Source organism: Protopterus annectens, chromosome 5.part0 (genome assembly GCF_019279795.1).
Source record: "Protopterus annectens isolate FY-2018-M chromosome 5.part0, PAN1.0, whole genome shotgun sequence".
Taxonomy (NCBI): Eukaryota; Metazoa; Chordata; order Ceratodontiformes; family Protopteridae; genus Protopterus; species Protopterus annectens.
Window position 1 is genome coordinate 458,495,335 of NC_056735.1, and position 8,800 is coordinate 458,504,134.

General features: G+C 39.7%; 1 protein-coding gene across 11 annotated transcripts in view; it reads right to left on the bottom strand.

Annotated features, from left to right (window-relative positions):
- The window catches only part of DMD (dystrophin), a 9,298,038-nt gene that overhangs the window by 20,786 nt on the left and 9,268,452 nt on the right, over positions 1-8,800 (bottom strand). The window lies entirely within an intron of this gene.

Here is an 8,800-nt window from a genome sequence, read left to right on the forward strand (position 1 = left end):
CAAAGCATGTGGCCGAAGTGAGTGATTCAAGTTCTGGCAAGATGCCAGTTACTAGTGATGTGCCACAAGGTTCAGTGCTGGGACCACCCCTGTTTGAAATTTACTTTGCAAATGCCAAGGCAAATGTAGATGGCCTCTGAATGACAAAGTTTGCAGACTGCAAGCTGGGGGCTATTACTGAATCCCCCAGTGATGTAGATATCCTTCAGGAACGTCTAAATCAGACAAATGATTGATGTCAAAACCATGGCCTGAAACTAAATGCAAAGAAATGCACTGTCATATCATTTGGGAAAAGAAATATCCCTAACTATAATATCGATAACACACCCCTAAGAGAAGACTCAAAGGTAAGGGATCTGGGTATCCAGGTAGACAGTAGCTTGAACTTCGACTGTCATGTATCCACAGTGGTTAGAAAGTCATTCTACATGGCACAACTTATAAGTAAAGGTATGGTTTCCAGATTCAGAGAGACTGTAGTCCCAGTGTACACAGACCTTGTTAGGCCAACAATCGAGTACAATGTGTCATTTGAAATATACTTGATCAGACATCTTCAACAGCTGGAGCGACCTCAAAGGTTCCTCACAGGAAAATACAGAGTGCAAACAACATGCCTTATGCAGATAGCTGAAAGCCCTTTCCCTTTACTCTGTCTCCTATCCACTGTTAAGGGGCGACCTGCGGCTGCATATCTGCAAGATAACCAGCATGAGGGTCACCCATTCCAGGGGTCTGAATTTTGTCAGTGTATCAGTCAAACAGAACAATGTTGAGACAGATATGTGTCCCAGAGACTGCCACTTTTTTTTCTGAATAAGCTTCCTATTCACATGAAGCAGAGTCCCACCCTGGCCCTCTTCAAGGCCAATCTGGATTGATGGATTGGAAATCATAAATTCACAACTGGGGTGGCACCTATGTCCCTTTTGGATAGGGACAATTTCTAAAATCTAAAAATACCAAGGCATAGGCACAAACCCATGCCTTCCTTCTGCCCCAGTAGACATATACCAGGTAAATCGGGTTGTATTGGCTAGGCTTGTAAAAGCTCTCAAGACGTTAGTCTAGTACTCTCCTATGAACAACAAAAAGACACCGTAGTGCAATTCTGAGACTTATAATTGTGAGTGCAGGAATTACAAAAGAAAAAAAAATCAGCAAAACTAAAGAACAATGAATGTCAATTATCACTGGTTCTCGCTCTCTGTTTTTTGGGGGGGGTGGGGGCTGTAATCACAATGCCCCTGCTATTGACATATACTAACTCTGATACTGCCATGCCTTGAAGACAAGGGGATAGAAAGACACACTACAATTTTGGACTTAGTATATATATATATATATATGTATAAATATCCATTTGTGCACATTCAGTCTTGACTATTCTTAGACTTATACTTACAAATCCCAGAATTTAAAATTGTTACCCAAAAGAACAAGGGAACTAAGGATAAAAATTATTAAATGTTATGAAAAGTACAGGTCCACTTATTGCATGTGCTAATTTAACTTTGTTGCAGACTGGATACTTAAGCTATATGTTAGAATGTGTATGACATGAAAAAATAAATTTTTTTTTGTATGTTTTTTTATTAATTTATGTTTTTAATAAAGCAATTTTATTTAATCATCTCCTGACTTTCAGCTGATTATCAGTTGTATTTCTTGCCTGGCATTTTATCTTGCCCACTCCCATCCTTGGGAAATACATCCTAGGCTGACTGAAAAAGCCAAGTCCTTTCTAGATAAAATCTTAGCTGCCTATACAAAACCATAGTGTGCAAGATCCTTTCCTCCTTTCTCTGTTGGATAGGAAAGAACACACGAAGGTTAACATCCTTTTTTAGAAAGAGTTCTGTCACCACTTTTGGCAGGAAGGTGTGTTGGTGTAAAAGGATATCCTAGCCTTGTGGAAGATGAGAAAGGAATGCCTGAATATGAAGTTCTGTAATTGTAATCTACTTTTGACAGATGTAATGGCCACTTCAGAAATCTGTCTGGGGGGGGGGGGGGGTTGCTGCTGACTCAGATAGTGGTAGTGCTCATTTTCTTTAGAATACAGCTGAGGCTCCATGGAGGAGAGATAACTTTCTCAGTCAGGCATCAGGTGCAAGGCTCTTAAAGGAATTCCTTAACTGGTAACAGGGAGCAAAGTGTGGATCCCATGTTGGGCAGATCCAGATAGCAGACATGCACTCTTTTAGTGAGGCATGGGATAATCCTGACTAATAATATAAAGTCTGACAGGTACTTCAGGACCAAGGACACTGAAGACTTTTTAGGGTCCAAGGCCTTTTTATTGCTCTACAGAGTGCATGTTTTCCATTCTGCTAAGTATTACTTCCTTGGATTTGTCTTCCTAGCCTCCCTTAGAATAGCAAACATGTCTTTAGAAAATATCTATCTAAAGGGAAAGAGTGCTACATTATCCACAGCTGTTAGCCTTGAGATCTTCAGGTTAGTTTATATAACTGAGCTTTTACTTTGGGTCTAGAGGAGAGGCAGAACTGTTATTGTCTTGACCAAAAGGAAGCTATGAGTAGCATTTCAGCCTGCCTTCATTTACCTTCTGTATCACCACAAAGAGAACAGGGACAGGTGAAATGCAGTATAGAAGTAAATCTAACCAACATATTAAGGAGGCATCTGTTGCCTATGCTCCTGATGTTGGCGTCTAGGTGCACAATACTCCTTAGTTGTTTGTCTTCTGAAGAAGTAAAAATGTTTACTTCTGGGAAGCTCCACCTATGAACAAAATCCAGAAATATGTCCCTATTCAGCATCCATTCACATAAGCATGGTCTTTATTCTACACAAATGGTCTACCAAAGAATTCTCCCGAGAGGGAATGTAAGATATCCTGATGGTCAACACTGACTTCTTGTGTCATGTAAAATGCATCCATATTCATTCTGTTTGAGTAGTAAGCTGGGGAACTCCTTCCTTTTGTCACACCACATCACTGCAGAATTACCTTTGAGAATGTGCAGGGTCCCTGGATGCCACATTTCTATGCAAGCTTTTCATGGCTAAGATTATAGCTGCAACTATGGAGGGGGGGGGAGTCCAACCCTGGTCTGAAAGGGACCCCCCCCAATTAAGCATCACCTGCTGTAGCCATCATAGCAGCTATTTTCTTACATAAGGCAGCATGGAAATGGGGGCATTTTAGGGAATGTTCATGCTGACTCCACCTGTTTCTCAGGTACCAATGCTGTTCTTTCAAGTGAAGTCTTGCCAGAAGGACAATTGAGATACAGGTGGTCATGTATCACAGTGTTCTGAGGAAGCCCCAGGCTGTAAGCTGATGCAAATGTTCTACACTATGAAATAAGAGGCCAGTGGAAAAACACAGTGATAAAGAAAGGCCATCAGCATTTTCATGCACAGAAGGGCTATCAGTAACTGGATTTGTTGGGAGGACACCAGCTTTGATTTTGGAATGTTTACAGATGGTCCTAGATTCTGGAATCATGAAAGAGTGAACTATGGGCCATGCATGTCTCCTTTATGGATGGGGATGAATGAAGCAGCCATACAGGAAATTACAAGCAGGCAAACTGGGGACACAATGGGTGCAGTAGATAAACCAAAGTGCAAATAAACTGTTTCTTATCATCTCCTGCTTTGAATCTGAGGAACAGCTTGTCTTTTTAAACGGTATGTGGAGGTATGCATCTTTTGGTTCAAAGGTTGCCATAATAGCTTGAGGGAAGAAAAGACGCAGAATGGCCTGAAAGTCAGTATTCTGAACTCTGGCTCTAGAAGAAACTTGTTTATTTAGTTATGTACTTATTTGACATTTGTTTACTGAGAAAGTCTGATTGGGCTAAAAAAAATGCCCATTTTCACCTGAGGCCGGAGGAAAAGCTTCAAAATCACAATCTTTCAAAAATTAATTACAGACATTTTAAAACACAAAGTATCACATAACACTACAAAACACAGGAGGGGAATTGTTGTAATGAGAAAAACATAGAACATAGTAGATTGCAATAAAAAACAACAACATGAGTTCAAGAAAATATGGGAGAAAAAACTCATTAGTCATATTATTTGTTACATAGATTAGGATACGATAAATGAGACCTGAGGCAATTCTAATAAGCTATTTAAAAGAGATATTACACCGAGTTTACATGATTAGAATCAATGAGGGGAAACTGAGTAATGTCTTAGTATGAGAGAGGGTGTTCATATTAGAGTTACAAAAGTAAGGATGGAGAAGAGGGCAGGGTAGGTGTCTTCAGGTAACTTACGTGAATAGGGAGGAAAGAGAAACAGGCAGAGGAAAGATCTGCAGAGAGAAAATGGATATGATAAGGTAGTGGGAAAACAAAAGAAAGAAGTAGAGTAGGAGGTTGGAGAGTGTTGTGAGGTGTGACATAGGTGTGGGGGGAGGGGGGAGTCAAATATAGTGAGCAAGTTCATCCAGGATTGGCAATGGAGCAGGTCCATAACTTTGTAAAGTATTCTTTTAGGGTGCATTTCAAGCTGGGTAGGTTAGAAATAATTCTGGTGGTTAGAGGTAGGGAGTTCCATTTTTTTTGCAATTCAGTACGAGTATAGGCTCTGTCCTTAGGATTTATTTGGTTTATTTATGGTGAGAAGTTGTTTGTCTTCCCATCTACGAGTTCTTTTAGGGAAATATATGTTGATTAAACGAGTAAGAAACAGGCAGGCTAATGGTTTATGCATGATTTTATGTACTGTTATAAGTTGAATGTGGGAGAGGTGGAAGGGGAGCTCCCCAGAAATTTTACCCAAAGATTTTGCTCTCCACTTGATGGTCTTTTGGATGAAACTAACAGAAAGCACTGTCTTGCTCGTATCCTAAACAAAATAAACATTTAATGTGAAATCTCTTATGAGGGATTTGCTTTCTACAAGAAATGCACTTCTTAACTTCAGAAACTGATACTCTAAAGGTACTATGAAAGCCGGGCCAAACCAATGGACCACTGATACTCCGTATTTGCATCTGTTAATGATTCTTACCTTCTCATACTGCTGGAAGAAAGAACTGAATATATATGGGTGGATGCCACTCTTATGCTACAGGCAAGCTGATGATTAGGTGGGATGGCAGTCGTCCAGCCAGGAGGGGGGAAGAGAAACAATTCTGGAAACTGGACTAGGTACTGGGCATTCTGAGGCAAAAGTCTGAGTCAGTGCTACTACAACTGTGAACAATTTAATGAACATTAGATGTTAAAGCAGCCAGGAGTAACACTTATAGCAGTGGGTTGAAAGGTGCACGTGCTTCTTGACTGCACTGATGCAAATTTGTAAGAGTCTACAATTTATGGATGTTATTGAGCAGCACAAGAGGCATGCTTTGACATATAGGTTGACCTTCCCATCACTGCTTACAGTGTTTTCTAAAGAAGGAGTATCGACCTACTCAAAGACTGAAGAAGCAATGAATAAGATAAAAGTTTTCAGTATATTCATTTTGTGAACTAACAGTGACTGAATATATGGGATTTGCATATTTGGATGACTCTGCAAGTTAATTGGAAGTGGAAGAAAGGAATTAACAGCAGGAATTAAATGAAAAGGGAGAGTGCCTAAATGGAAAACACAGCAAGTGAAAGATGCTGCAAGAGGTTTTATACTGGTGTTTGACTATGAATTATTATGACCAGAACTACGTTTAACAGTTGTTATTAAAGTATGTTTCAGGAGATGTGAGATGTGACCTAAAGATGTTGCTACAGAAGTAAGAGGATTGTAATTGTCATAAGAAAGTCCTTCTATATTGCACAGCTTATAAACAAACTGATCAAGAGATGCCATTGTTTCCCCTTTACTAAGCTCTCATTAGGCCAGTCATTGACTATAATGTCCTCTTTGGTAAGTATCTGTCCAGACACATGCAAATAGAATGCCCACAGAGATACCTTACTAAAAGCATACAAGGCCTAAACAATATGTCCTACATGGACCAACTCAAATCCATGTCATGATATTCAATATCCCACATTCTGTTAAATGCTGACCTGTGTATGGCATACAAGGCATTCTCCAAGCCAATACTGATGGATTTGCTGCACATCACCAAGTCAAGTGTCCTCAGAAATACTTAGGGATCTAAACCTCTTCAACAGCAACCAAAGAGCAGTTTGGAGGGAAAGGAATATCTTGCAGAGGATACCACTGCTTTGGAATGGACTCCCTCTCCATGTAAAACAAAGCTTACCTCTGTCCATATTCAAACACAATTTGGATCTATGGATGGGAAACAGAAAATTTACCCTAGGACTGCCTGTGTACTACTAATGGACAGAGGCAGCTCCTAAGTGATTTATCCCATGCATGAGTCCCCTCAAGTTATCTATTCTCACTAAGGGTAATATATAATTTTTGAACACAGGATAGGTAAGGCCATTGTAACACCAAATGGGATAGATTAATTCAAGCACCAAAGGGGAATAAGCAAGGCTAAAAATGGCCCAGAAGGGCAGTTGGTCTAGTACTCAGCTATGAACCAGTAAATATGGGCTGCCTACTACAGCTATTGGAATTTAAACGTGGCCCATTTTGTTCATATTTTAAGTAACTTCAGTAAGACAGTTCACTATCTTAGGATACCCAATCATTACTGTAACAGGCTATAAATTAAAACAGATCAGGTAAATAACTTTATTACACAACAATACTATCCGATGTGAACAGAAAAAGAGAATGTTTCCATAATGTTTTACATTGTGACCATGGAAGTAACCTATGTGCACCATGTTTATCTTTTTGTTAACTTGAAAAGTAACACACACATTGATCCACAAAAGAAGTTAGGTTGTTATTGTATTTCAGTAAGATGCAAGTAATATTATATGATTGCTGGAGCAGAACAATGGAAATGCTACCTTTTAACATAAAGTTATCCAACACTGTTTAAGGAGGAGTGTTACAACTGAGTGTTTAACAATGCAATGTAGTCCACAGGGCACAGTGATTATGCTCCAAAATTGGGGAAAACAATTGTTAAGTGTTTCTCTGGCACAAGATCTACTTTTCAGCATTGTGGAACAAATGGGTAGACGGGGCACCAACAGTGGGAATGAATGTGGCACTCTTGTCTGGGGATACTACTTTCTCTCCAAAACAAACATGCTGACTGTGGACTAGTAATCAGACATTGGCCTGTCCCGAGTTAGGAAAAAGGAAAAAAATGCTGGTGCTAAGATGAAACTTGGGGGGGGGGGGCACTAGACCTTGTTCTGTACCACCAGTACTTGATAAATGTATATGTACAACTACCAGGATTACCAATCTTTCTATACAATTTTATGACAATGCGTAATGAGAAGCCATGAAAACAGACAAACTGGTTTATGCTTCAATACATAGTAGTTTCTCAGCCACAGTGTTTGAAAACAAAAACTGTCTGCACAGTTCTGTGATTACTGGCACAACTGGCCTACAGTCTGTAGTTGAGGCAACCACAGCACTGAGGTCTTCTTCTTCTTCTTTCAGCTTTTCCCGGTTAGGGGTCACCACAGCGGATCACCTGTCCGCTCATGATTGGCAGTGGTATTTTATGGTTTCGAGTTGCCAGCCCAGCGACCAACCTTCCACAGAAGGCACACACACATGCACAATCTCATGCCTAGGGACAATTTAGAGTGTTCAATCCACCTACAATATGTCTTTGGGATGTGGGATGAAACCGGAGCACCCAGAGGAAACTCACGTGACCACAGGGAGGACATGCAGACTCCGTACAGAAGGCACCCCAGCCGGGGATCGAGCCAGAGAACATCTTACTCTGAGCTGACAATGCTAACCGCTGCACCACCGTGGCCGCTTTTACGGAAAGGCAGACTTACTTGTGATGTACAATTTAGTCAGTAATCAGAGACAGAGAGAAATACATGGGGAGAATGCATACATATTCTACTTGGGAAAATGATCACTGGAGTAAAAGACCACCTTGCAAATGAGTGATACCTGTCAAATAAACATATTAACAGTTAAACATCTATGCGGTGCTGGCACTGTGATTGTCTCTTTCACACATACCATACAAAAATAACCCGTGAATATTACTTTCACCCAAAACATATTCTTTGAACCCAAGGCAATGAATTTGCATGGTAGACATTTTTTCTCTGCTTTGCTTTTTTAAAAATACATCTGGACTTGAGAAATATTGTAAAAGACGGGAGCAGGTCATTTCCCTAAGCACAGTTTATCAGTATACATTTAATTCAAAAGCACACTAAAGTCCACCTTCTCTCCAGCTCTCAAACACTTTTGCAGACATCTTTAGGTGTTTTGTTCTTGTAACATTTGTATATATTTTTCAGAGTCTTGACTAAGATAAAATAACATTCTATATGGTTATCGACATTAAACCCCGCTGCCTTGTCCACATTGTATCATTTATGCTAGGTACTTCCGTGACTACAGACAGCAACCACTTTATTTATAGACAGAGTGAACATATTTAAACAATTAAAAACAGACCCAAACACATAGCGTAGTCATGCACTATTAAGATTATGTAGAAATGTTGTCTAATATCTAAGAACCAAGAATGATTATTTGCAACATTCTTGTGCTGAAGATGCAAAAGCTAAGTACGCATACACATGCGTAATGGCCATGCTAGCATTTCACGGCAATCTGCAAGAACACTGACGGATTTAAAATGCAATGACATGACACTCAGTAAATTTAAAAGTGAAATTTTGGTCTTAGCCTGTTTCATAAAAAATAATAAATACATAATTATTAAAGAAAATGAATTATTCATGAACAACTAGGACACTTTTTCTTTAACTCAGCT